The 25,464-nt window shown below is 33.7% G+C and overlaps 1 protein-coding gene across 2 annotated transcripts in view; it reads left to right on the forward strand.

The window, feature by feature from the left end:
- The window catches only part of ADAMTS6 (ADAM metallopeptidase with thrombospondin type 1 motif 6), a 324,257-nt gene that overhangs the window by 37,784 nt on the left and 261,009 nt on the right, over positions 1-25,464 (forward strand). The window lies entirely within an intron of this gene.

A 25,464-nucleotide genomic window follows, 5' to 3' on the forward strand; every position in this document is an offset into this window, starting at 1 on the left:
TATATTTCTGGGAATTTATTTGTTTAGGTTATGTAATTTGTTGGTGTATTCAATTCACTTTTTTGTAGTCTTTTATGATCCTTTATATTTTTGTGGTATTAGTTGTAATGTCTCCTCTTTTGTTTATGTGAGTCTTTTCTCTCTTTTTCTCAGTCTAGCTAATGTTTGTCAATTTTGTTAATTTTTTTCTAAAACCAGCTCTTAGTTTTGTTCATCTTTTCTATATGTTTTCTGTCCTCTATTTTATTTATTTCTGTTTTGATCTTTGTTAGTTCCTTCCTTCTAATTTTGACTTAGTTCTTCTATTTCTGGGATGGTGTAAAGTTAGGTTGTGTAGGTACATCCTTTTACTTAATGTGGGTGTTTATTGCTATAGAATTCCCTCTTAGAGCTGCTTCTACTGGATCCCATAAGTTTTGGCACATTGTTTTTCCATTTTTATTTGTCTCAAGATAGTTTTTAGTTATCTTTTGATTTCTTCTTTGACTGAATAATCTTTTGATTATTCAGCAGTATGTTGTTTAATTTCCATGTGTCTATGAAATTTACTTTTTTTCTGTTGTTGATTTCTAGTTTCATGCCATTGTGTTCAGAGAACAGACTTGATACTATCTCATTCTTAAATTTTTAAGACTAGTTTTGTGACCTGTCATATGATCTATCCTGGTGAATGTTCTGTATGTGGTTGAGAAGAATGTGTGTTCTGCTTCTGTTGAATGGAATGTTCTGTATGTATTGGTTAGGTTTGTTTGATCTAAAGTGTAGCCAAGTCCAATATTTCTGTCTGAGCTATGTATTTATTGAAAGTGAGGTATTGAAAGTAGGGTATTGAAGTTCCCTACTATTATTGCATTGCTGCCTATTTCTGCCTTCAGAACTGCTAATACTTGCTTAATATGTTAAGGTATTCTTATTTGGGGGTACATATATACTTACAATTGTTATATCCTCTTGGTGAAGCAATCCTTTTATGATCATATAATGACTTTCTTTGTCTCTTGTTTCAGCTTTTGACTTACAGTCTATTTTGTCTGATATAAGTTTAGCTACTTTCTATTTTGGTTTCTATTTGCATAGAATATCTTTTCCATCACTTTAGTTTAAGTCTATGTTTCCTTAAAGCTGAAGTGTGTCTCTTATAGTCACCATATATTTAGGTCTTTTTTTCTTTTTTCATCCTCTTGGCCACTCTGTCTTTTGATTATAAAATTTAATACATTTATATATGAAGTAATTATTGATAGGTAAGGACTTACTAGTGCCATCTTATGAATTGTTTTCAGCCTGTATTGTAGTTCCTTTTTTTACTTTCTTCCTCTCATGCTGTCTTTCTTTGTGATTTGGTGATTTTTTTGTAGTGATGTGCTTTGATTCCTTTCTCTATATTCTGTGTATTTACTATATGTTTTTGTTTTGTGGTCACCATGAGACTTACATAAAACATATGATAGCTAAAACAGTCTATTTTTAACTGATAACAATTTAACTTCAATATCATACAAAAACTCTACCCTTTCACTCCCCCCACTTTATGTTTTTGATGTCACAATTTGTATCTTTTAATACTATGTATCCCTTAAATTATTGTAGCTATAGTTATTTTTAATACTTTTGTCTCTTAGCCTTTATACTACATTAAAGTGATTTACACTCCACCATTATAGTATTAGAGTATTAAGAATTTCATAATATAATTACCTTTACCCATGAGTTTTATACTTTCATTTATTTTCATGTTAGTAATTAGCAGGTTTCCTTTCTGCACAGAGAATTCTCTTTAGCGTTTCTTGTAAAGCATTTCTAGTGGTGATGAACTCCTTTAGACTTTGTTGTCTAAGAAAGTCTTTGTTTCTCCTTCATTTTTGAAGGTTAGCTTTGCTGGGTATGATATTTTTGGTTAGCAGATTTTTTTCTTCCAGAACTTTGAATTTATCATCCCACTTTCTTCTAGCCTCTGAAGTTTCTGCTGATAAATCTGCTGATAGTCTGTAGTGGTTCCCTTGTGTGAAATGAGTTTTTTCTCTTGATGCTTTCAAAACTCTCTTTGTATTTGATTTTTGACAGCTTTATTGTAGTGTGTCTAGGGGAGACTTCTCTGTGTTGAAACTATTTGGCCACCTGTGAGCTTCATGTACATGAAAGTCCATATCTCTTCCCCCATATGGAAAGTTCCTGGCCATTATTTTTTAAAATAAGCTTTCTGCCCCTTTCTCTCTTGTCTCCCTTCTTTTTCTGGGACTCCTATAATGCTAATGTTATTTTATTTGATGGTGTCTCATATTTTAGGTTGGCTTTCTTTACTGTTTTTCATTATTTTTTGTTTTTCTTCTCTTAGTGGGTAATTTCAAATAACTTGTCTTTGAGTTCACAGATTCTTTGTTTTGATCATATCTGCTCTTCATGCTCTCCATTGCATTTTTCATTTCATTCATTTTATTCTTCAGCTCCAGAATTTCTGTTTGGTTTTTTAATATAATTTGTATCTTTTGAACTTATTTTATTCATGTACTCTTTTTCTCATATTATTTTGTAGATTTGTGTTCTCTTATAGCTTGCTGAGCTTTCTTAAAATGAGTATTTAGAATTCTTTGTCAATTTGCAGATTTTCCATTTCTTTGCAGCCAGTGATGGGTATATTATTGTGTTCATTTGGTAGTATCATGTTTCCTTGATTTTTCATGTTTCTGTAGTTTTGCACTGATGTCTGTGCATTTGATGGAATAGTCACCTCTTCCAGATTTTATGGTCTGATTTTGGCGGAGAAAGATCTTCATTAGTGAGTGGTACAAGGGCACTGGCTGGGTTGGAATGATGTTTCTAGCTCTGAGGAAGGCCCAGCAGTACAGTCTTCATTGCACCCATGTCAGCTGGAGTTAGTGTTGGTAAAATTGCAAGGGTCCTCAATGGCCAAGGCTGCAGTTGTTTGCAGCAGCAGTGAAAGATGCTGGGGCCACCTCATTTCTTTTTCTCTAATGAAGGATGTCACAGTGGAAGGGATTCCTCTTGGTATTGGTTCCAGCTTGTAGGCACCTACATCAATGCTGGTAGCACTGATGTCTGTGTGTGTACCTTTGGAGCAGTCATGGAGCCAGAGACTGGTGCTTGTGCTTGCAGAGTAACAGCAGCTCTGGAGTCTGGTGCTCTGCCTGGCCTGCAGTGGCAGTGATGTGGGGAATGCAAGTATATGCAAAGTGGCCACAAAGATGAAAGTCTGAAGTACAGACACACAAAGAGCAACAGTGGCATTTGGGTCCAGAAGGCTGACTAGCCTGCAGTGGTGTTGGCTGTGGTTCTTGAGATGTGGTCATGTGTGAAGCATCCTCAGTGCTGGAGTCTGGAGCATAGGTGCACACAAAAGCCCTGGATCCAGGGTCTGCAGTGTAGGAGCAGGTAGAGCAACTGTGGCTCTGGAGTCTGGGATATACTCAGGGTTGCAGGGTGCTGGGAGCCTTGATCCCAGGGCAACACAAGAGCAGCTCCTTCTTGGGGTGGGCATAGCAGCAGCTCCTTCCTCGAGGTCTATGGCAGTGATAGCTATTAGTTACCTTGGTGGTGAAAGGTAACTTCTGTGGAGCAGACTGCTGGGGCCCTGCCAACACTGTAGGTTCCTTCACTGTGAAAGCTGTGAGGAGTCTGCAGTTCTCATTAGAGCTGTTATGGTTCTTGGCAGCACAGGAGAGGACTGCAGAGGACTCCACAGAGCAGGCTCCTGCTCTGAGGACCTGATGGTACCACTATGTTGCTGATACTGATAGTCTTCCTCTTTCTTCCCAATTGCCTCCAGGGATCTCTGCTAAGCCGATCTTTTAGTCATCCTTTTTGTGTGGCTATTCTCCATTTTTTGCTCCACTCTGTTGCTGTAGGTTTGTAATTGGACTCTTGAGTCCTCTCAGGGCTGTTTTCATTTGTGGATAGGTGTTTAATTATTGTTTTTAATTGGGGGATGAGGGTTTGTATCTCCTCCTTAACCATATTGCTGATGTTGCTTTCCCATCTTTATCAAATCTTAATATTATGCCATATCAAAGAGCAGTTTCATGTCACTTTCTAAGGTGATATACAGTTACTTCTGATATTGTTCAACTTCCTGACACCTTAGCTTTGAATACCAGAGTTAGTGCTATAATGTATAAATTTTTGGAAATATGAACTTTTGAAATAAACAAACATTAATGGTAGAATAATGAAGTGGCTATTTCATTTTTGTGATCTGTTTTTAAAATATCAGTAGTAATAACATTGATTGCTTCTATAGACTAGATCTAGTATAATTATTTGACAATTACTAGTGTTCACTTAACTCAGCTTGCCACTTATGAACCATTTTAAAAATAATGGAATATGACACTATATACCTAGGTCAAGAAATGATTACTATTTTGTACTTGAAACTCTAGAAACAGAATTTAAGAAGATAAAAGTGGGTTGTGTATATATACTTTAAAAGTTACACTTGCTACAAAGCTTTCAGATTATCCTTATTAAACTTTATATTGAGAAACTAAATTAATAGCTACTTAGGGATAAAATGTATAATTTGATAGATTATTTTTTAATTATTTATATATTTACACATGAAGTTAGGAAATACCCACCACAAATTTAAAATGAAGCCAGTTTCTAAATTTATTTTATAGTAAAAAATTTCAAGAAATCTGTTTATACTCTAAAAGTTGGTAGTAATTTAGTGATATAGAATGTACTTGAATCAATGTTGAGCAATTAACATGAATAGACTAATGCATACCTTTATGGATTTTCTCTCCTATCAAGCATTAGAATCACATCTTCCATCTTTAATATATTAATATTTCAACAGTATATATTTCAGATAGGAATTATAACCTAAGTTCTTTTTTGGTAGTACATTTATTGAGATATAATTCACAGACCATACAATTTTCCCATTTAAAAATACACAAGTCAGTGGTTTTTAATATACTCACTGGCTTGTGCAGCCATCACCATAATTAATTTTAGGACATTTCCATCTTTCCCAAAGAAAGTCATCCCCATTCCCTTCATCCTGCCAACTCCAGCCCCAGACTTATACAACCACTAGTCTACTTTTTGTCTCTATATCTTTGCCTATTCTGAACTTTTCATATGAAGGAATCTTGCAATATGTAGTATTTGATGATTAGCTTTTTTTTTTTTACTTTGCAGTGTTTTCAAGTTTAATTTATGTTGCAGCACACACCAGAACTTCATTCCTCTTAGTAGCCTAAATTCCTGAAAATGAAAGTTACAGATATTTTAAGAATGCCTCTGTTAATAAGCTATTCAAAAATTCTACTTTTCATTTTTTCATTAATGAAATGAACAGTAAATATAAATAGATCTCAAAATACAGATGTGAAGTTGCATACCAAGTCAAATAATTTATTCTTTAATTAAAATGAGAATACTTATCCTCTTAAAGGATCATGACTATTTGCTTTGATGCTGCTGTTTTTAAAGGGATTGGAATTTCCAAAGTTAACTAATGTTTTCAGGTGGCAGATTAAAAATAGTTATAAGAATTTTTTTTTGCTAAAACTTGGTCTGTAATGTGTGGATTTAAACAAGTTTTCTTGTATTTTAAAATATGTATCTATCAGAATTATATATTGGCTTTATGATTACATATTAAAACAGGTAGCAGAAAGGGAAATTAAATATGGCAGATGAATGTTTATTTGCTATTCATTTATGGATTTCTTTAATCCTTAAGGAAATGCCAGTTACATTTTTTTATGAGCTCTTACTAACCTTTAAGAATATGCTTGGTTTATAGGTAGTAGAGGAATCTTGAATTCAAATTGTAAATGAATGGGTGTTGGTTATTTAAGCATTTTGAAGCATTTATTATTGACTTTGGCCACTCTGGCTCTATCATTCCTACCCATCCCCACTGCCTATCTCTTTCTTTCTTCAGTTTCTTTTTGCTTTGTCCCAGGTTTGTTGATTACTTATCCAGATATGTTCTTCTAGGTTCAGTTTTCATTCCAATCCAGGATTATGAAAAACTCGAGTGACCTTAATTTCTTGTGCAATCTTGGAATGCTTTTTTGTTGGAAATCACATTTATGAGTGAAAGAGGGTGTCATTGATCATTATGTCTAGACAATAGGCACTAACTAGGACCAGGTAAATCAAGATTATGGTCATCCCATGCATTACCAATATTCACTTGTTAAAATTTATTAAAAATGGGAATAAGAAGATACTTTTTCCTCAGTGCCTAAGGTTGAAAAAATACATGCAATTTAGTAAACTATCTTTGTACACACCTTAACTAAAACTGTTTTATTTGTAATTGGCATTATTAATAGTTAAATCAAAGAAGGACATGTTGTAATAAATACTTAACATTAGGGAATAGCAAATTTAGTGTTTGTATTGGTTTCTTGGATGTATTTATGCACTTACTATGTACCAAATACTTAGGTGCTTTCCAGATATTTAATCATTTTAACATCACAATAACTATATGAGATAGGTTCTCTTATCTCTATTTTATAGATGAGGAAACTGAGACATAGGGAAGTGAGATGATTGGCAAAATCACATGTTAATTTGGTGACCCAGGTACTGTGGCTCCAGAGTCCCTTTAGAGGAATTACAAGGGAGTTGAACAAAACGTAATGTGGAGATATTTAATAATAGTAGGCAAACCTCTAAATGGCCCCCGATGATCTCTGCCTTCTGCTGTTCATGATTTTGTGTAATTCCCTCTTCTTGAGTTTGGTCTGGACCTAGAAAATTGACATTTTAACTATGCAGATGCATCCTATTTAAAAGCAAGATATCTCTCTCCATTTATTTAGGTCTTCTTTAATTTCTCTCAGCAGTATTTTGCAGTTTTCAATGTTTTCACATTTTTTTTGTCATTTTTTCCCCATGTTATCACAAGGACTGTTTTTTTTTTTTTTGAGAGGGCATCTCTCATATTTATTGATCAAATGGTTGTTAACAACAATAAAATTCAGTATAGGGGGGTCAACGCTCAATGTACAATCATTAATCCATCTCAAGCCTAATTTTCGTCAGTCTCCAATCTTCTGAAGCATAACGAACAAGTTCTTACATGGTGAACAAATTCTTACATAGTGAATAAATTCTTACATGGTGAACAGTACAAGGGCATTCATCACAGAAACGTTCGGTTTTGATCATGCATTATGACCTATAAACAATCAGGTCAAATATGAATATTCGTTTGATTTTTGTACTTGATTTATATGTTGATCCCACATTTCTCCTATTATTATTATTATTTTTATTTTTAATAAAATGCTGAAGTGGTAGGTAGATGCAAGATAAAGGTAGAAAACATAGTTTAGAGCTGTAAGAAGGCAAATGTAGATGATCAGATGATCAGGTGTGTGCCTATGGACTAAGTATTAATCCAGGCTAGACAAGGGCAGCAAGACATCCACGGATGCAGAAGATTTCTCTCAAAGCAGGGGCGGGTGAGGTTCTGAGCCTCACCTCTGTTGATCCCCAAATTCTCACCTGATGGCCCCCCTGCGACTGTGCCTGTCTTAGGTTGTTCCTCCCTTGAGGAATCTTACCCGTCTCTGGCTAACCAGTCATCTTCCGGGGCCATACAGGGAAATGTAAAGTTGGTAAGTGAGAGAGAAGCCATATTGTTTGCAAAGGTTAGCTTTTTACTTCTTTGCAGATTTATGCCCTGTGGCTTCTATGCCCAGCACTTGTCTCGAGGTATCTTTACCACCTGGAGGAATTATGATACTCGGTAAATTCGATATGAGGCACGAATTCTATTTAAGGCTTGTAATTAGGAAGGAAGAAGAAAAGCTATAGATGTAGCATATGAAGGAAACATGGGAGGATTGATTATTTCTTTGACATATCTTCTTGTATAGTACCTTAAGTATGTATAGGTTTTAAACTACTAACTAATTTGCACACACATATTAACATAATAGGAATATGGTGACATAAACAAAGCAAATCTATAATTACCATCCATCTCCAGTGAAGCCAAGAAAACCATTTAGGCACCCTAGGCATTTGTGAAAATTTATCTATGATATGATGGATATTGTCCAACTGTACTTGAACCATCAGACAAATTAAAGCAGCCCATTTCTGGGATCTGTTCACATCCCATATGTTCTTTTAACCATAGATAGTCTATAGTCATGAGATTTTGGAGTGCTACAACTTGCACCCCTCCCAACTCCTGGTTGAGTTCCAACAGTACAGATCCGGTCAAATTCGTTGTCTCACTGTATACACATGCCAGCCTAGACATCTCCCTCCTCATTCCTATGGCAAGTCCAGCAGACGGTGGGCTGGATGCAGCCACAACCGCAGCATCGTCCGGATCCTTGTGGAGGCTTTTTGATGATCATCCCCCGGCACAAGTCCTCCAGAGAGTGCTGATGCCGGAAGCTCCTCCTCATATCGTATCTTAGTTCATTTTCTGGGTATCCAAGCTAGGCCTTGATCTTCTGCATAGAAACAAACAGACCCTTTGCCCACACTTTGACATGCCCTCTATACCACTGTGCAGAACTCATTGGAGGTCAGCACACAGTAACTGCTTTTTTTTTTTTTTTTTAATTAAGAGAAAGGAATATTATCAGAAAAGAGTACCTCCATAGCTGATCATCTGACACCCTTTAAGTGATCAACATTAAGGATATTTAAAGCATGCGTTGATCCTTGATTTACCAATAGTTTTATCCTGTTAAGGAGTAATCCCCCTTTTCTTTCTTTCTTTCTTTCTTTTTTTTTTTTTTTTTAATTTTTAATCTACACTTACATAAAGAATACTATGTTTACTATGCTCTCCACTATATCAGGTCCCCCCTAACAACCACATTACGGTTACTGTCCATCAGCTTAGCAAAATGTTGTAGAGTCACTACTTGTCCTCTCTGTGTTGTGCAGCCCACCCTCCCCTTTCTCCCTCCCCCCCATGCATGCTAATCTTAATACCCCTCTTCTTCTTCCCCCCCCTTATCCCTCCCTGCCCACCCATCCTCCCCCGTTCCTTTCCCTTTGGTACCTGTTAGTCCATTTTTGGGTTCTGTAATTCCACTGCTGTTTTGTTCCTTCAGTTTTTCCTTTGTTCCTATACTCCTCAGATGAGTGAAATCATTTGGTATTTCTCTTTCTCTGCTTGGCTTATTTCACTGAGCATAATACTCTCCAGCTCCATCCATGTTGCTGCAAATGGTTGGATTTTTCCACTTCTTATGGCTGAGTAGTATTCCATTGTGTATATGTACCACATCTTCTTTATCCATTCATCTACCGATGGACATTTAGGTTGCTTCCAATTCTTGGCTATTGTAAATAGTGCTGCGATAAACATAGGAGTGCATCTGTCTTTCTAAAACTTGATTGCTGCGTTCTTAGGGTAAATTCCTAGGAGTGGAATTCCTGGGTCAAATGGTAGGTCTGTTTTGAGCATTTTGATGCACCTCCATACTGCTTTCCACAATGGTTGAACTAATTTACATTCCCACCAGCAGTGTAGGAGGGTTCCCCTTTCTCCACAGCCTCGCCAACATTTGTTGTTGTTTGTCTTTTGGATGGCAGCTATCCTTACTGGTGTGAGGTGATACCTCATTGTAGTTTTAATTTGCATTTCTCTGATAATTAGCGCTGTGGAGCATCTTTTCATGTGTCTCTTGGCCATCTGTATTTCTTTTTTGGAGAACTGTCTGTTCAGTTCCTCTGTCCATTTTTTAATTGGGTTATTTGTTTTTGTTTGTTGAGGCTTGTGATCTCTTTATATATTCTGGACGTCAAGCCTTTATCGGATCTGTCATTTTCAAATATATTCTCCCATACTGTAGGGTTCTTTTTTGTTCTATTGATGGTGTCTTTCGCTGTACAGAAGCTTTTCAGCTTAATGTAGTCCCACTTGCTCATTTTTGCTGTTGTTTTCCTTGCCCGGGGAGATATGTTCAAGAAGAGATCACTCATGTTTATGTCTAAGAGGTTTTTGCCTATGTTTTTTTCCAAGAGTTTAATGGTTTCATGACTTACATTCAGGTCTTTGGTCCATTTTGAGTTTACCTTTGTATATGGGGTTAGACAATGGTCCAGTTTCATTCTCCTACATGTAGCTGTCCAGTTTTGCCAGCACCATCTGTTGAAGAGACTCTCATTTTGCCATTGTATGTCCATGGCTCCTTTATCAAATATTAATTGACCATATATGTTTGGGTTAATTTCTGGGGTCTCTAATCTGTTCCACTGGTCTGTGGCTCTGTTCTTGTGCCAGTACCAAATTGTCTTGATTACTATGGCTTTGTAGTAGAGCTTGAAGTTGGGGAGTGAGATCCCCCCTACTTTATTCTTCTTTTTCAGGATTGCTTTGGCTATTTGGGGTCTTTGGTGTTTCCATATGAATTTTTGAATTATTTGTTCCAATTCATTGAAGAATGTTGCTGGTAATTTGAGAGGGATTGCATCAAATCTGTATATTGCTTTGGGCAGGATGGCCATTTTGACGATATTAATTCTTCCTAGCCATGAGCATGGGATGAGTTTCCATTTATTAGTGTCCCCTTTAATTTCTCTTAAGAGTGACTTGTAGTTTTCAGAGTATAAGTCTTTCACTTCTTTGGTCAGGTTTATTCCTAGGTATTTTATTCTTTTTGATGCAATGGTGAATGGAATTGTTTTCCTGATTTCTCTTTCTATTGATTCGTTGTTAGTGTACAGTAAAGCTACAGATTTCTGTGTGTTAATTTTGTATCCTGCAACTTTGCTGTATTCCGATATCAGTTCTAGTAGTTTTGGAGTGGAGTCTTTAGGGTTTTTTATGTACAGTATCATATCATCTGCAAATAGTGACAGTTTAACTTCTTCTTTACCAATCTGGATTCCTTGTATTTCTTTGTTTTGTCTGATAGCCGTGGCTAGGACCTCCAGTACTATGTTAAATAACAGTGGGGAGAGTGGGCATCCCTGTCTGGTTCCCGATCTCAGAGGAAATGCTTTCAGCTTCTCGCTGTTCAGTATAATGCTGGCTGTGGGTTTATCATATATAGCCTTTATTATGTTGAGGTACTTGCCCTCTGTTCCCATTTTGCTGAGAGTTTTTATCATGAATGGATGTTGAATTTTGTCAAATGCTTTTTCAGCATCTATGGAGATGATCATGTGGTTTTTGTCTTTCTTTTTGTTGATGTGGTGGATGATGTTGATGAATTTTCGAATGTTGTACCATCTCACAAGGAGTGTTTTAAAATTTTTATTTATAATCATTTATCCCTAGTATATAAGAATACAGTTGGTTTTATACTAAATTCATTTATTAGCTTTAGTAGCTTTTTAAAAGATTCCAATGAATTTTCTATAAAGATAATCATGTTTTCTGAAATTAAAAATAGTTTAGTTCTTCCTTTTAATCACGAGTGGCTTTTATTTCTTTTTCTTGCCTTATTTCATTGGCTAGAACCTGTAGTACAATGCAGAACAAACATGGTGACAGCAGACATCCCTTGTTGTGTTCCTGATCTTGATGGAAAAACATCCCATCTTTCACCTTTATGTGTGATGTTCACTGTAGGCTTTTTGTAGCTGCCCTTTATCAGGTTCACAAAGTTTTCTCTTCTATTCCTAGTTTGCCTAGAGTTTTTAATCAGGAAAGGACATTGAATTTTGTCAAATGCTGTTTCTGCATATTGAATTGATTGACTTAAAATGTTATACCAACCTGGCATTTCTGACATAAAATCAATTTGGTCATAATGTGTTATCCTTTTAATATATCATTAGGTATGATTTGCCAAAATTTTGTTAACTTTTTAACATCTTTTTTAATGAAGGATTGTGTTCAGTTTTCTTATAATGTCTTTGGCTTTGGTATTAGGGTAATGTTGACCTCATTTAGAATGAGTTAGAAAGTATCTCCTCATTTTTAAATTTTCAGAAAAGTTTGTGCAGAATTGGTATTATTTCTTCTGCAAATGTTTTTATATTCACCAAGGGAAGCCATATGGACCTGGAGTTTTCTTTGTGAGGTGATTTTTAATAGCCCATTCAAATTGCTTAAGACATATAAGGCTATTAAGGTTATCTTAGTAAGTGTACTTTGGTAGTTTGAATCTTTGAAGAAATGTATTTCATCTAAGTTATAACTTAGATTATATTGACATACTTGTTATAGTATTTTCTTCTTATCCTTTTAATATCTATAGAATATATAATTCACTGTATCTCTTTCTGATATCATTGATTTTTGTTCTCTTTTTCCTAGTTAGTTTGGCTAGAATTCTAATGATCTTCTCAAATTTAGTTTCAGTGGTTTTCTGTTTCTTTTGTTTCTACCATAATTTTTACTGTTCCCACGCCTACACTTGCTTTGGGTTTACTTTGCTCTTCTTTTTGAAGGTTCTTAAGGTAGAACGTGCAGCCATTGATTTGTGACCTTTCTGCTTTTTCTGATATAGGTGTGTCATGTATAAAATTTCCCCCTAGATACAGCTTAACACCTCCTACAAATTTGTATATGTTGTTTAACAGTCCAAAATTCTTTCTAATTTCCTTTTATTTTTTGGACCCATGCATATTTAGAATTGTGTTATTTAGTTCTGAATATTTGTATTTTTCCCCTCAGAGATAATTTTATTATTTATTTTTAATTTAATTCCACTGCAATCTGAGAATTTACTTTGCTCAAATGCTTTTCAAGTTACTGATATTTCTTTTATGGCCCAGAATATGGTCTTTCATGATATTATGTTCCAGGTGCACTTGAAAAGAATGTGTGTTGGCTATTGTTGAATGAAATGTTCTAAAATTATTAATTAAGTTAATTTGGGTGATCATGGTTTTCAACTCTTCTATATCCTTACTGATTTTAAAATTTTATTATAATGTGTTTTGGAATAGTTTTCTTCTTTGGTGTTGTTGTGTTACTTATATCTGTTTTCATCCAATTTTGGAAATTTTAGTAATTATTTCTTCAAATATATTTTTGGTTTTGCCCTTCTTTCTTGGTGACTCCAACTGCACATACATGTGGTTGCTTGGAGTTGTCCCACCACTCACTGATGTTCTGTTTATTATTTTTAATTATCTTTTCTCTGTTTTTCATTCTGGGTAGTTTCTATTGCTATGTCTTTGAGTTCACTGATTTCTTCTCCTACAATGTCTAACTTGTCATTAGTTCCACCTGATTTGTATTTTTGTCTCATGAAGTATAATTTTTTTCATTTGTGGTAGCTAAATTTTTAAAAATCTTCCACATCTCTTTGGAAATATTAAAACTGGAAAATATAAAAACTATTTTAAAGATCTTGACTGCTAATTTTAATATCTGTTTCAGTTCTACATCAGTTTCAATCGACTAACTTATCTTTATTATGTGTTGCATTTTCCCATTTCTTTGCATACCATACATAACTGTACCATATAATATTATTGTATTAATTTACTTTGTTAGGAACTGAAGTTTTTGTGTTTCTATAAATACTGTAAATTTCCAGGGTTTAAAGATTTGCTATGAGGAATAGGACCATGTTCAGTCTAGGGCTAATTAGTCCCCAATACTGAGGCAAATTCTTTCTAAATTCCTTTATGCAAAACTCTGTGAATCTTGGGGTTTTCCAGTTGAACTAGGTGGGAATAGGCCCTTTGTCTAATGCTGTGTAAGTGATGAGCTGTATTATCTTCAATCCTTTTGGGTGACTGTTTTCCTGGTTTTGGGTACTTTCCTTACACCTGTGTGCTGATAAGTACTTAGCCAAGTTGTTAAGAATTTCCCCTGCAAGTTTCCAGAATTCCCTTTTTGTGTAGCTCTTTCTTCTCCTATATGTGGGCCTGTAAATTCTAACTAGGTATCTCCCATATTTTTTGGCTCTGTCTTTTCAAGTCAGAGAGTCCGTTGGGCTCTCCTGACATTTTCCCACTCTTCTATGACCTGGCAATTCTCAAGGCGTTAAGCTGGATACTCACAGAGCTCACTTGGATTGCTGTTTCTCAAGGATCACTGTCTTTCATTCCTGTTGTCTGCTGTATTGCAATGATATTTTATATATTTTGTTTATTTTTAAAATGGTTTTTGGAGGATGGGTAGATTTGATAACTATTATTCCATCTTGGCTGGAAGTGGAAGTTCCTGGCAAACATATAAAAATGTTTGTATTCCATTTGAATATAACTGGAGACATATCAGTCAATCCCCTCTACCCCTGAAATACTTCAGTTTGTACTTTCTAAGAACAAGGACATTCTCTTACATAACCACAATTGTCAAAATCAAGACATTTAACATTGACATAGTACTAATATTTAATAATTTAGTTTATCTAATAATATTCTTGGTAACTATTTTCCGCCTCAGGCCTGTATCTAATCTAATATCACACACTGCATTATTTGTGGTACCTTGTTCAAGAGTCTCTTTTATCTGAAACACTTCCTCAGTTTTTCTTTAACTTGGCTTTGACATTTTTAAAGAACATAAGACAGTTTTTTTTTATATCATTAATGTACAATTGCTTGAAGAACATTATGGTTACTAGACTTCCCCCATTATCAAGTCCCCCCCACATATCTCATTACAGTCACTGCACATGACAGCTTTTCATGAAATGTACCTTAATTTGGGTTTTTCTGATGTCTCCTAAGGATTAAATTCAGTTTATACATACTATTCAGGAATGATACCAAAGTAATATTTTGTCAGGAGGAATATATTGATTTTTCCAGAGAAATAATAAACTCTTGAAATTCTTTCAGTTATATTCTGTGCAGATCTATTAAAATTAAAGTGTCATTAATTAGTCATTTCTTGTGTCTTGTCTCTTACTTCTATAACATTTTTGTAATTGGTTTGGCTTATTTTCAGAAATGCTTGAGTTAGAATAAGGAAATAATGAATTTATTTCTTAACTGAATTCTCTAGGTGATTTTGGGGGGTGGCTTTAAATCTTAACATTAATATTATTTAAATATAATACCTTTTTCTGTAATTAAAAAGCATCAGGTAGACTCTGTGGGACTTAAAAGAGTTCCTATAAACCAATAAATGAGTAAAAATATGATACTGAAAGGCTGTATATTATGTGTCAAGTGTCAACCAGCAGGTGATTTGCAGCCAATTAACAAGAGTATTATGTAAGTGGAATGTTTTCTGCTAACTATGAAAACGTTTCATGACTATATTTGTAACTTAGCCTTTTTAATAACAGGTATATCTTTGAATTTAGTATTAAAGCATTTAAAAAATTTAACTGTAAACTAAATTAAATAAATTAAGATTAGTTGTTAGTAAAAATTGAACAGTTGGTACAAACCTCTAAGTGTACTTACTTAAAGTTCAAATAAGTAATAAAGGCATACTGAAATATATTAATGAAAAAGAAAAATAAAATCTTACATGTAATAATATATTATCCTTCATTATTAAAAAACTTATTAGATTTCTAGTATGTGCAGGACATTATCTTAGATGCTGGGGTCTGGGATGAACTAGACAAATTTGCTGCTTTCATTGAGCTTGCATTCTAATATATGGTAGCTGAGAATAAACAGGTAAAAAATAAACCAGATAATTTCATAGTTACAAGGGCTATTAAAAGTTAAAGTTCCTACTACATTTTATAGTTGTTCAGTATAGAGAAAAAAACAAATATTCTTCAGTTTTCTAGTTTTGGTTAGTGGAGGCAAAGTCTATGGGTTGCTTAGTAGTACATTAACTTCTGTATCACTCATCTCCAATCTCTGTAACTTCCAAACTAGCTAACTAAACATACAAATTTAGCAAAACAGGGTTACTGCTCTGCAAATAAAGCCTCAAGATTGAGGGTGGGAGTATATAAAGAAGGAGGGAGCTAAATGAAGGAGATCACCACCCCTTGATCTTTCTTGTAAAGAAAATTCCAGATTTGCTGTTTTGGATGGGCTTGTATTTTTGTTTGATACTTTGTTTCTTTCCAATCTCTATGATTTTAGGTCTAGTAAATGGTTAGAAGCCTTTAAGAATATATGTTTATGGCCTGAATAAAAAATATATTACAATGGAGGAGCACTGTTAAATGAAGTTTAATTAAGTGGATCCCAAAGTGCATTCTATTTTTGCAGCTCTATCTAAGGGATAACCTCATCAGCAAACGAAAGTATTCAAAAATATAACAGCAGATAGTTTTTGGGTGGGAGATGGATCTAACTAGTCTTCTGATGCTGTCCATTAAGCATGATATGGGAATCCTTTTATACTGAACATTGGTTAGGCCTCTAGTAGAATACTTAATTCCATTTTGAAAATTGGATTTTTCTGAAACTGATTTTTCTTATGTTTAAAAATCAACCAAACTGGTAAAAAAAAAAGAAATTTAGTTTTTATTTTCCTGTAAGAGAGTACATTGGAGAAATTCATGTGGAAAACTGACATGATCAGATTTGAAAATGTCCCTGGTAGGAATGTGGATGATAGATTGTGTGTGTATGTGATTAAGTGCTAATATATGCAAAGTAGTGAAAAATGGGTGAAAAAAATTCAATGCCTCTTTTCTTTCCAGTTCAGAAAGGCTTTTAGAACCATTTGAATTAGCAATTCACTTTCCTTTTTAAGTTACCCCAAAGAACTGGATGCTAGGCCAAAATCTTTGAGTTCTGATGTTGAGAGGTGAGTTCTTGGTGAGTGAGGTAAAAGGGTAAGGAAGAGAGAAAGGAAATTTGTGATAAAAAGAAGGGAAACACTCCATTTAGAGACATTTATTTGAAGTTATTCCACTTTTGGGGTTAAATTTTCACATTGGACTATTTTAGGACTATATTTACTAAGCTGGTTATATCCTTCCTATCTATACCCCCCCAACCCCAATTTATAAAAAATTAACATCCCTACAAAATATCTTTCTCATTTCATAAATTTTCAGCTTCTTAATAAAAGGCCAATGTTAAGGAAATGTCAGGAATAATTCTGAGAAGTCTCTCTGCAATAGAAAAGAAATGTTTGAGTATTTTAACCACTTCTCTTACAGTCTCTTCTCAACTTATATTTACTTTTAGTGACCTCAGTTATTTTGATGATTTTAAGTACCAGCTGCAATTAAGTGCATCTATACAGTTTTAGGCATTTATATCCATATATACATCGGGAGCCCTGACTCCTTCCCTAAACTCAGTGTTTGTATATTGAATTGCCTAAATGACATCTCCATGGGTCTCAAACTCAATATATCCAAAACCAAATTCCCAATCTTTCCTTTAAACCTGCTCTTTTTACAGCTTTTCTCATTTCAGGTTTTCTCTACAGGGCAATGACATTATTTTTGCCAGTTACACAAAAAGCAAAAATGGTTTCAATTAGGAAAGTAATATCAATAAATGAGTGACTTGATATAGAGAAGTTAATAAATACTAGAATTAGCTCTTACAGAATTTTCAAGCATTTCTTCTGTTTTCTTGCTTTACATTGATATTTTTTGTTTGCTAATTTCCCCTGTCTTTGGTACTCTCTCCTAATGATTAGTTTACATACATCATGAACTAATTTAATAATAAAACATACATACTTAACAACACGATTAAGAGGGAAGAAGATGAGTTATAGTTCTTGTGAAGGTATGTTATGAAGTAGTTAGGGGTTGTACTTACCAGTTCATTTCTCTGGAGTTCTGGGTTTAACTTTCCAAATGGGTTTGACGGCCTGAAAGATACACTTAAGATGGTACAGTAACTTTTCAAAAGTTCCTTAAAAAAATAAATAGTTACTCCATTTTACTGAAAATGAAGGATATTGCAAAGACTCAGAGATTCATATAGATCTTTCTAGGGCTGCAGTGGAAAGACTAGAAAAAGGAGTAGAAAAACTATTAAGAATAATTTTGAGGTGTATGGAAATTATTATCTTTTCCAAGAAATACTTTAAAGCTGCATTTTTTCATTCACTGAGACATTCAAGAAACATTTGAGTGCTTACTCTGTATAAGTTGTTGAGATCACAAAACAGTGAATAAGACAGATAAATGTCTAAGCTCTTAGCTTTCCGTCCAGAGAGAAAAATAGATTATGAGTAAGTTGAGAGAAAGGAGTTAGCCACACTGGAGGTGGAGAATGACAGTGGCGTATGTTTTAGGCAAAGGAAACAGCATGTGCAAATAATAAACATTAGTGAGTAAAAGAGGTGGGAAGGAGTTGGCTTGGATGGGAATATTTGCTACCAGGGCAGGCATACACACTCGTTCTTCCTGTTCACTGTTGTTTTTTCTTTGAGCCTCTTTGTCTATCGTTCATATTGAAAAAATACTAATTGGGACCTTATTTACACAGGTTTGAGCTTGTTGATGGGGAGTTTCCCTTAGGGTGATTTGGTGTTGGTGGCCTTTTTCCTGGAGAGAAAGCAAAAATGTCAGTGTCTATGGGTCTTTTCCATGAGACTCTTCACTTTCTCCAGAGAAGAACCCAACAGCTTGATGCCTTTTTGCAAGTGTCTGAAAGCAGGATAGGGGAGCAAGTGGGAGTATTCCAACTAAACCTGTTGTCCCTGTTTTCAGCCTTAGGCTTTGCACTTGCCTTCCATTGGGTTAGGTGTACCCAAAACTGAGCCTCTCTAGTTTCATTTCTTCAGAGAACAAAACCGGAGGCCAGGGGTTTGGAGAAGCGCTCTTTCCTGGTCTTGCGGGAGTACCTAATCTTTTATATACAGACTTTGAGCCAATCCCTGTTTTCCCCCTCATGTCTAAGCCCTTTCAAAAGTGGTTAATTCTTAATTATCCATTTCCTTTTCGCAAAGATAATGTTAGGTTACCTATTTAAATTAAGTATGCATTCATTTAGAAATAAAGAACTAATGTTGATAATGATAGCTGAAGTCAGCTATTATAGTAATAGTTGAAGTTATCAACTGATATTGATGAAATATGTGGAATGGGATTTAAAAATTTTGTTAAATTTAAGATGAATTAGTATGTATAATTTTGTGATTTCATGGAATATACTGTGGTAACACCTTGATTGTTGAGTGACAGTTGTTAGAACACCTACTTTCTTAATATACCACCTATAAAATCAGACATAATTGAAATACATAGTAATAGTTTCTAATTTTATTTGTAAACTCATGAGTATTCAAATAGAATTATTGTACATTTTTTCTATGTCAGATGTATTGCTATCTTTCCATTTCATTGACTTTCTTTTAAAATGTCTGTAATTTAATGATTTCACTTTAATGTTGTCCTGTTAATTAGGAATGGTTAATTTTGGTTAATTATTCATAGTATGATGGTAAATAATATTATTTATATAGTAAATTTATTTTTGATCTCATATTCACTTTGTCTTTCTCTTGTCCCATTGACCCTATTCCTTCCAGTGGCAGTCCCTCATTTCCTCAGTTTTTTTCTTTAGCGTTTTGGTTGTGATCCTTCATCTAGTTAGGAAGAAAACTTCAATTTCCTGTTTTTTGTACAAGGGTCATTTCAATATAGACTGAGCGTGTCCACTGGACTTCTACCAAGTAAACTATCTAGGAAGTCATCAGGATTGCCAGATAGCAAAGTACTTTGTTGCGTAGCAGAGTCATCAGGAAATTTAAAAATGTAAAATAAATTGTTTAATAGTTTCCAGAAAAAAGTAAGCATATTACCTACCTAACTTGGGTGCAACATTAAATTAAGGGGTCATTTTGATGCTTAGTAAGTAAGTACTCCATGAAGTCCTTTATATCTGCTCCAGTTTTCCTCCTTTGGCATTTGTCTTTTACTTTACTGTTGAGTTACAGAAGAATGATTATATTCATGGATCTGATGTTTATTAAATGAAGGGTAACTAAAAATAGTAACACTTTCTCAGTATATGCTTAGTGAATCTAGTGGGAACAGAGGCAACAGTTGAAACTTTCAAATAATGGTTTTTCTGCTTTTGAACTGAGCCTCATATTACTTCTCCTTTTTCATAAATAATTAAAGCAAGAGAAGTTTTAATAAAACTTTATGTAATAACTTCGTAATTAGAATTTTGATTAGTTTAGTTTTCTTACTTTCAAAATACACCCTTTTTTTCTAGAAGTATAACTTTAAAGTAAATTTTTTTCAAATATTGTTCTGAGTTATACTGGCGTTTTGACTTATGCCTACATTTAGCTGGAATTTGGCTCTCTACTCTTATCCTAAACTTTGGTTTGTTTGTATACCTTACATATATTTGCATTTTCAGTATGCTCTCCTTTCTACCACTGTGACTTTTGGGCTTTTTGTAAACCAGCTATGTTTTCCACTTAATTGTAGTCACTCCCAGTTTTAGGAGTCAATATATTTGGAGAGGAAACTAAAACATAGTTCTCTTATTTTTTTGTATTGAATTTTTTTGGTAACAATTTTATTTAGATACAATCTACAGACCATTCACTGCACCTGTTTAAGGTATACAATTCAGTTACCACAATTCATTGATGGAATTGTTTGTTCATTTGTTTTTATTATTTCTTCCCACCCCCTTCTATTTGTACGGAAGCTGTATATTTCATTTTTATTCTTTTGATGATTATTCCTGAAACTTTAGTAAGCATACTTAACACAGTAAAGCTAATCAGTATTATTCTTTCCTGAACAAATCAAACACATTAAAACATATAACTATGATCACTCCTCTTGACTTCTATGGTATTATTATTCTGCATTTTATTTCTGATTTCTTTTTAATTACACAAAGTAACACTACCATCACTACTAGCACCATCATCATTATTGCAACTTTTATGTAAATAACAGTTGTTTTTGTTTGTTTATGTAAGTACCAATTTCTTTATTCACTGTACTTTCTTGCATATTAAGGATCATTTGTTTTTTCCTGAAGTACATCTTTTAGAAGTTTCTTTAGAGGAAGTCTGCTTACTTTATCTTTTGGTGATCTGGAAGTATCTTTATTTTGTCCTAGTTCTTGAAAGACAGTTTTGCTGGGTTCATAATGGTAGGCTGATAGTTACTTTCCTCACAACATTTTGAAAATAATATTTTACTCTCTTTTGATTCCCATTGTTCTGTTAAGATGTGTGAGTGTAATGTGCTTGTCATTGTATATGTGATCTATCTTTCTGGCTGCTTTCAAGTTCTTCTCTGTAGCTTTGCCATTCTGAATTTCTTTTAAGGTATGTATTCCTAGCTATTTGTCCTGCTTAGTATAGAATATGCCTTTTGTATATGTGGATTCATCTCTTTCATCAGTGCTGGATGTTTCTCAGAAATTAGATTTGAAGGTTCTCTTCAACTCTTTCTATTCTTTCTTGGGTCTCAGATGTATTTTGGATCTTCTCAGCCTCCCTTTCACTCTCTCTCTCTCTCTTTTTCTTTTTTTCATAATTTTCTTCTACTGGTCACTCTCTGTTTCAGTCTGGGTAATTTTTTTCATATTTCCAAGTTCCTAATTCTCTCTTCAGTTCTGATTAATCTGCTGTTTAATTTGTTCATTGAGTTTTTGTTTTAAAATTATACTTTTTTCTTTTAGAAGTTCTTTTAGAAGTTTGTTTTAAAGTCTGCCTAACCATTTTTGACAGTTTCTTTTTCCTTGCCTTTAAAATACCTTATTCCATTTTTTGTTTTTAATATTTTATATTCACTTTCATTTTCTTCATGTGGCCAGTTCCCCTAAATAAAATAAAAAGTAGATTAATCTTGATGTACTAATTGAACTCATATAGTAAACTTGCCATTCCTCTTTTAGGTTTGTTTATTTACTTTTTGCTTAAAAATAAGATACTAATGTTTTAGGAAGATAATTTATAATGGCTAAATTGGACTAGGGACAGAGACCAGTTAGGAAGCATCTAATAGCAAAAATACGCTGTAGAATTAGAGAATGGGAAATAAATGTTAAGCAGAAATGTCACAGCCAATTCTGGGCTATTCTGTAGGAAAACCAAGAAAGAGTAGTAAAAAATAATGCCATGTTTCAACTTGTGGGATTAAAATGATTTTTGCATCTATAGGTATGGAAAAATTGAGAAAGCTCAGCTTTAAAATGTGAGAGTGAAGGGAGATGTTAGGGTAGGAAGATCCATTAGATAGGAGAAATTACAGATCTAATGTTCAAAAAGTAAAGTTTGCATACCATCACGAGAACAGCTGCAACAAAGGGAGTAGAAAAGCCTTCAGAGGGATTAAATTCAAAAAGGACTGAGTTTTAGAGAGAATCTAAATTATATCCCAGGAATAGATAAAGAGTCCATTGAATAAGACAAATTACATTGTTAAGAAGTCAAATTAAGTCAAGTCAATGAAACAAGTGGTAATTCATTGAGACCATAAGTTTTACTATCTTTCTATAGAATTGGCTTGTGATTGTTGGGTGTGCATGAACTGTTTTCTTTCTTTCTAAATAGGCCAATATCCAGTAAGCATCCAATGTTGAATAAAAGGTATTCAACATCACTAGCTTCAGGGAAAAGATAATCAAAACCACAATAAGATAGCTCTACACATCTATTACAATGGCTAACAAAAAACTGACAATACCAAATGCTGACTGGGCCGAGGGGCACCTGGTCTTCTCATACACTGCTGGTAGGAGTTCAAATGGTACAGCTACTCTAAAAAACAGTTTAGCCATTTCTTGTAGTTAAATGTACACTTACCAATGACCCAACAATCACACTCCAGAGTATTTCTCATAGGGAAATCACAAAAATCTGTATGTGAATGTTTATAGAAGTTCTAGTCATAACCACTGAAAAGTGGAAAGAACCCAAATGTTCTTCAACAGGAGAATGCTTCTTAGCAGTGCAAAGGAAAGAGCTATTGAATGTGCAGCAATTTGGATGAATCTCAAAGACATTATGCTGAAGCAAGTCTTAAAGGTTATGTGCTGTATAATTACATTTACATGACATTTCTATAAAAAAAACAAAACTATAGTATGACCACTGATCTCAGTGGTCTCCAAGGCATAGGACTAGGGAGATGGTATTTGTATAAAGAGATAGCAGAAGGGAATTGTTTTTTTTTTTTTTGGAGTGATGGAGCTGTTTGTGGTAGTGGTTACACTTTTGTACATGTGTTAAAATTCATAGAACTGTGCACAAAAAGTTAATTTTACTGTATGGTAATTGTTAAAATTTTTTACAATATCTTTTATTTTTTAAAGCAATTTAGCAGCATCCAGAAAAATGTAAGCACATGCTCTTCTAGGCAATTTCAATTCTAGGAATGTATATAGATAGCTAAGCTGACCATATGGTAGTCAATGGCCACATCTGTTTACTGAGCACTTGAAATGTGGCTTGTCTGAATAGAGATGTAATTTAAGTGTAAAACACACACTGAATTTCAAAGAATTAATGAAGTAAAAGAATGTACTGTATGGTTCATTACTTATTTTTTTACATTGATTTACATGTTGAATTGATAAAATTTTGGAGATAATGAGTTAATATCATTTTTAAAATTAGAAAAGAGGCCATTTTGCTTATAGATGCAATCTTAATGTTTCTTTGATCCATTACTATGTCTCAAACTATACAGAGTCATCTATAGAAAGCTGTTCTCAGAGCTTTAATCTGAAATGAAACTGTAATGGAAATGCCCCCTGCCCCAACTATAGTCTTTTAGCACTATTAAATGTATAACCATTTACATATTATTACAAGAATTTTGATAGCGTAAGATCAAGAGTCTTTGTTAACTTTATGCACCTATTTTCCAAGCATCCATTGACAATTTGATAAGCTAGTTTTTTCAAATAAATGCCTAATTTGAAAACAACAAATTTGGTTCATAAGTAAATGATATTGAGTACACTTAGTCTTTATACATAAATTTGATTTTCCAACTAAAACTGCCTGTTTAATTGCCTTCTTCATGAGTTCTGTAGTACATCATTTGGGGAAAAGAGGGTTTCAGAAAAGCTTTGATTTATTTATTCTTTTTTCATGATCTCTACTTCAAAGTGGAATCTTCCTTGCTTGATTACACTTAGGGGAAGAGGGTTGGACATGAACGGGGGAAATCAAAGTAAGCTATGCTTTAAAAAGAAAAGAAAAGAAAAAGCAATCACAGCCGGAAAACAAATTTGCCTCTTGTTTTATATTGTTTCAGCTAAACCCTGTGATGAAGTGATTCCTGATAAACTACTTAGTTCTTACAAATGTTATCTTGCTATCTTGATATTTAGGAAAGAATAAATTAAGATTAACAGTTAATTTATGTTTGATGTGTTAGGTAAATTTGTTGATTGTTGGTACTGTTTCTTAGATGTAAAATGTAGAATGGTTCTGAATAATGGGCTTTTAAATTCAAATTTTTTAAAGTGACAGCTATTAAAATGTAAAATAAATACTAGGTAAAAATGACACTCATAGTGTCAGATTCTGTATTTTTGTGATTAAAATTGGGCATGAGTCCAAAAGGGTATATAACTTCGAATGCATTAGCATTCTTTTGGTGATTTTCATGCTAGTATGAATTTGAGATTAGTTTTGCTGTAACAACAACAACAAAAAAACCAAGAAGTATTTTATGTTAAACAATAGATTTTATACATGCTTTTGCTTGTAATTGCTGTTATCAGGTGAACAATGTAACCTTAACTTTATGAAGGGGAACATACCTTTCAACTTTTGTTTGCTTTTAAACTAGCTATGCTGAAATCTGTCCTGGAAATAAAAATGTTATATTCTCAGTTTCTAGAAATAAGAATTATAATGAGTTAAAACTGATACAAGCCTTTCCTTTTTAAGTAAAAGACACCGAAAGTTGGGTTTAGAATGCTTTTGCAGAAAACAGTTTGATTTATGTTTATCTTGATCTAATTAGTTGATAATTTAATTTGAGTTTGGAGTATGTATATAGAGGACTTACCTATTCTGAACAAGAAAAGTATTCTGTTAATACAGAATATTTTTAAATGTAGTTATCTTACAGTCAAAAGACACACAACCTTTGATTTTGTGTGCAAACACAGATACAAAGTTTAAAGAAATTTATAATATTTCAAACTAATGCAGAAGTTAGGTTGGGATAGAATTATAGGCAACTGTCACTTATATCCTTCTGTAATATTTGATTGTTTTGTGTGTGTGAGAAGGACATTTTTATGGAAAGAAAGAAAAACAATGATGAGACTTTTTAAAAAAAATAGTAATTTTTATGTATCTTTCTATAGATGCTATTTATTTCATTTTTAATTGAAGATTATTGATATACAGTCTTATATTGGTTTCAAATATACATCACAGTGGTTCAGCCATTACCCGTATTATTAAATTCTCATCCCCACTAGTAGAGTTACTGTCTCAACATAGAAAGATGTTACAGAATCATTGGCTGTCATCCACATGACCAACTTATATATTAGGATTGAGAATTTTTATCCCTTTTATTCCCCTTCCCTTCTAACCCACCCACTGCAAACCCTCCCCCATGATAAACACTAGTCATTGCTCAGTGTCAATGCTATTTTGTTCATTTTATTTTGTTTTTAGATTCCACAAATACATGAAATCATATACAGTATTTGTCTCTCTCTGCCTGGCTTATTTCACTTAAC

Source organism: Manis javanica, chromosome 1 (genome assembly GCF_040802235.1).
Source record: "Manis javanica isolate MJ-LG chromosome 1, MJ_LKY, whole genome shotgun sequence".
Lineage (NCBI taxonomy): Eukaryota > Metazoa > Chordata > Mammalia > Pholidota > Manidae > Manis > Manis javanica.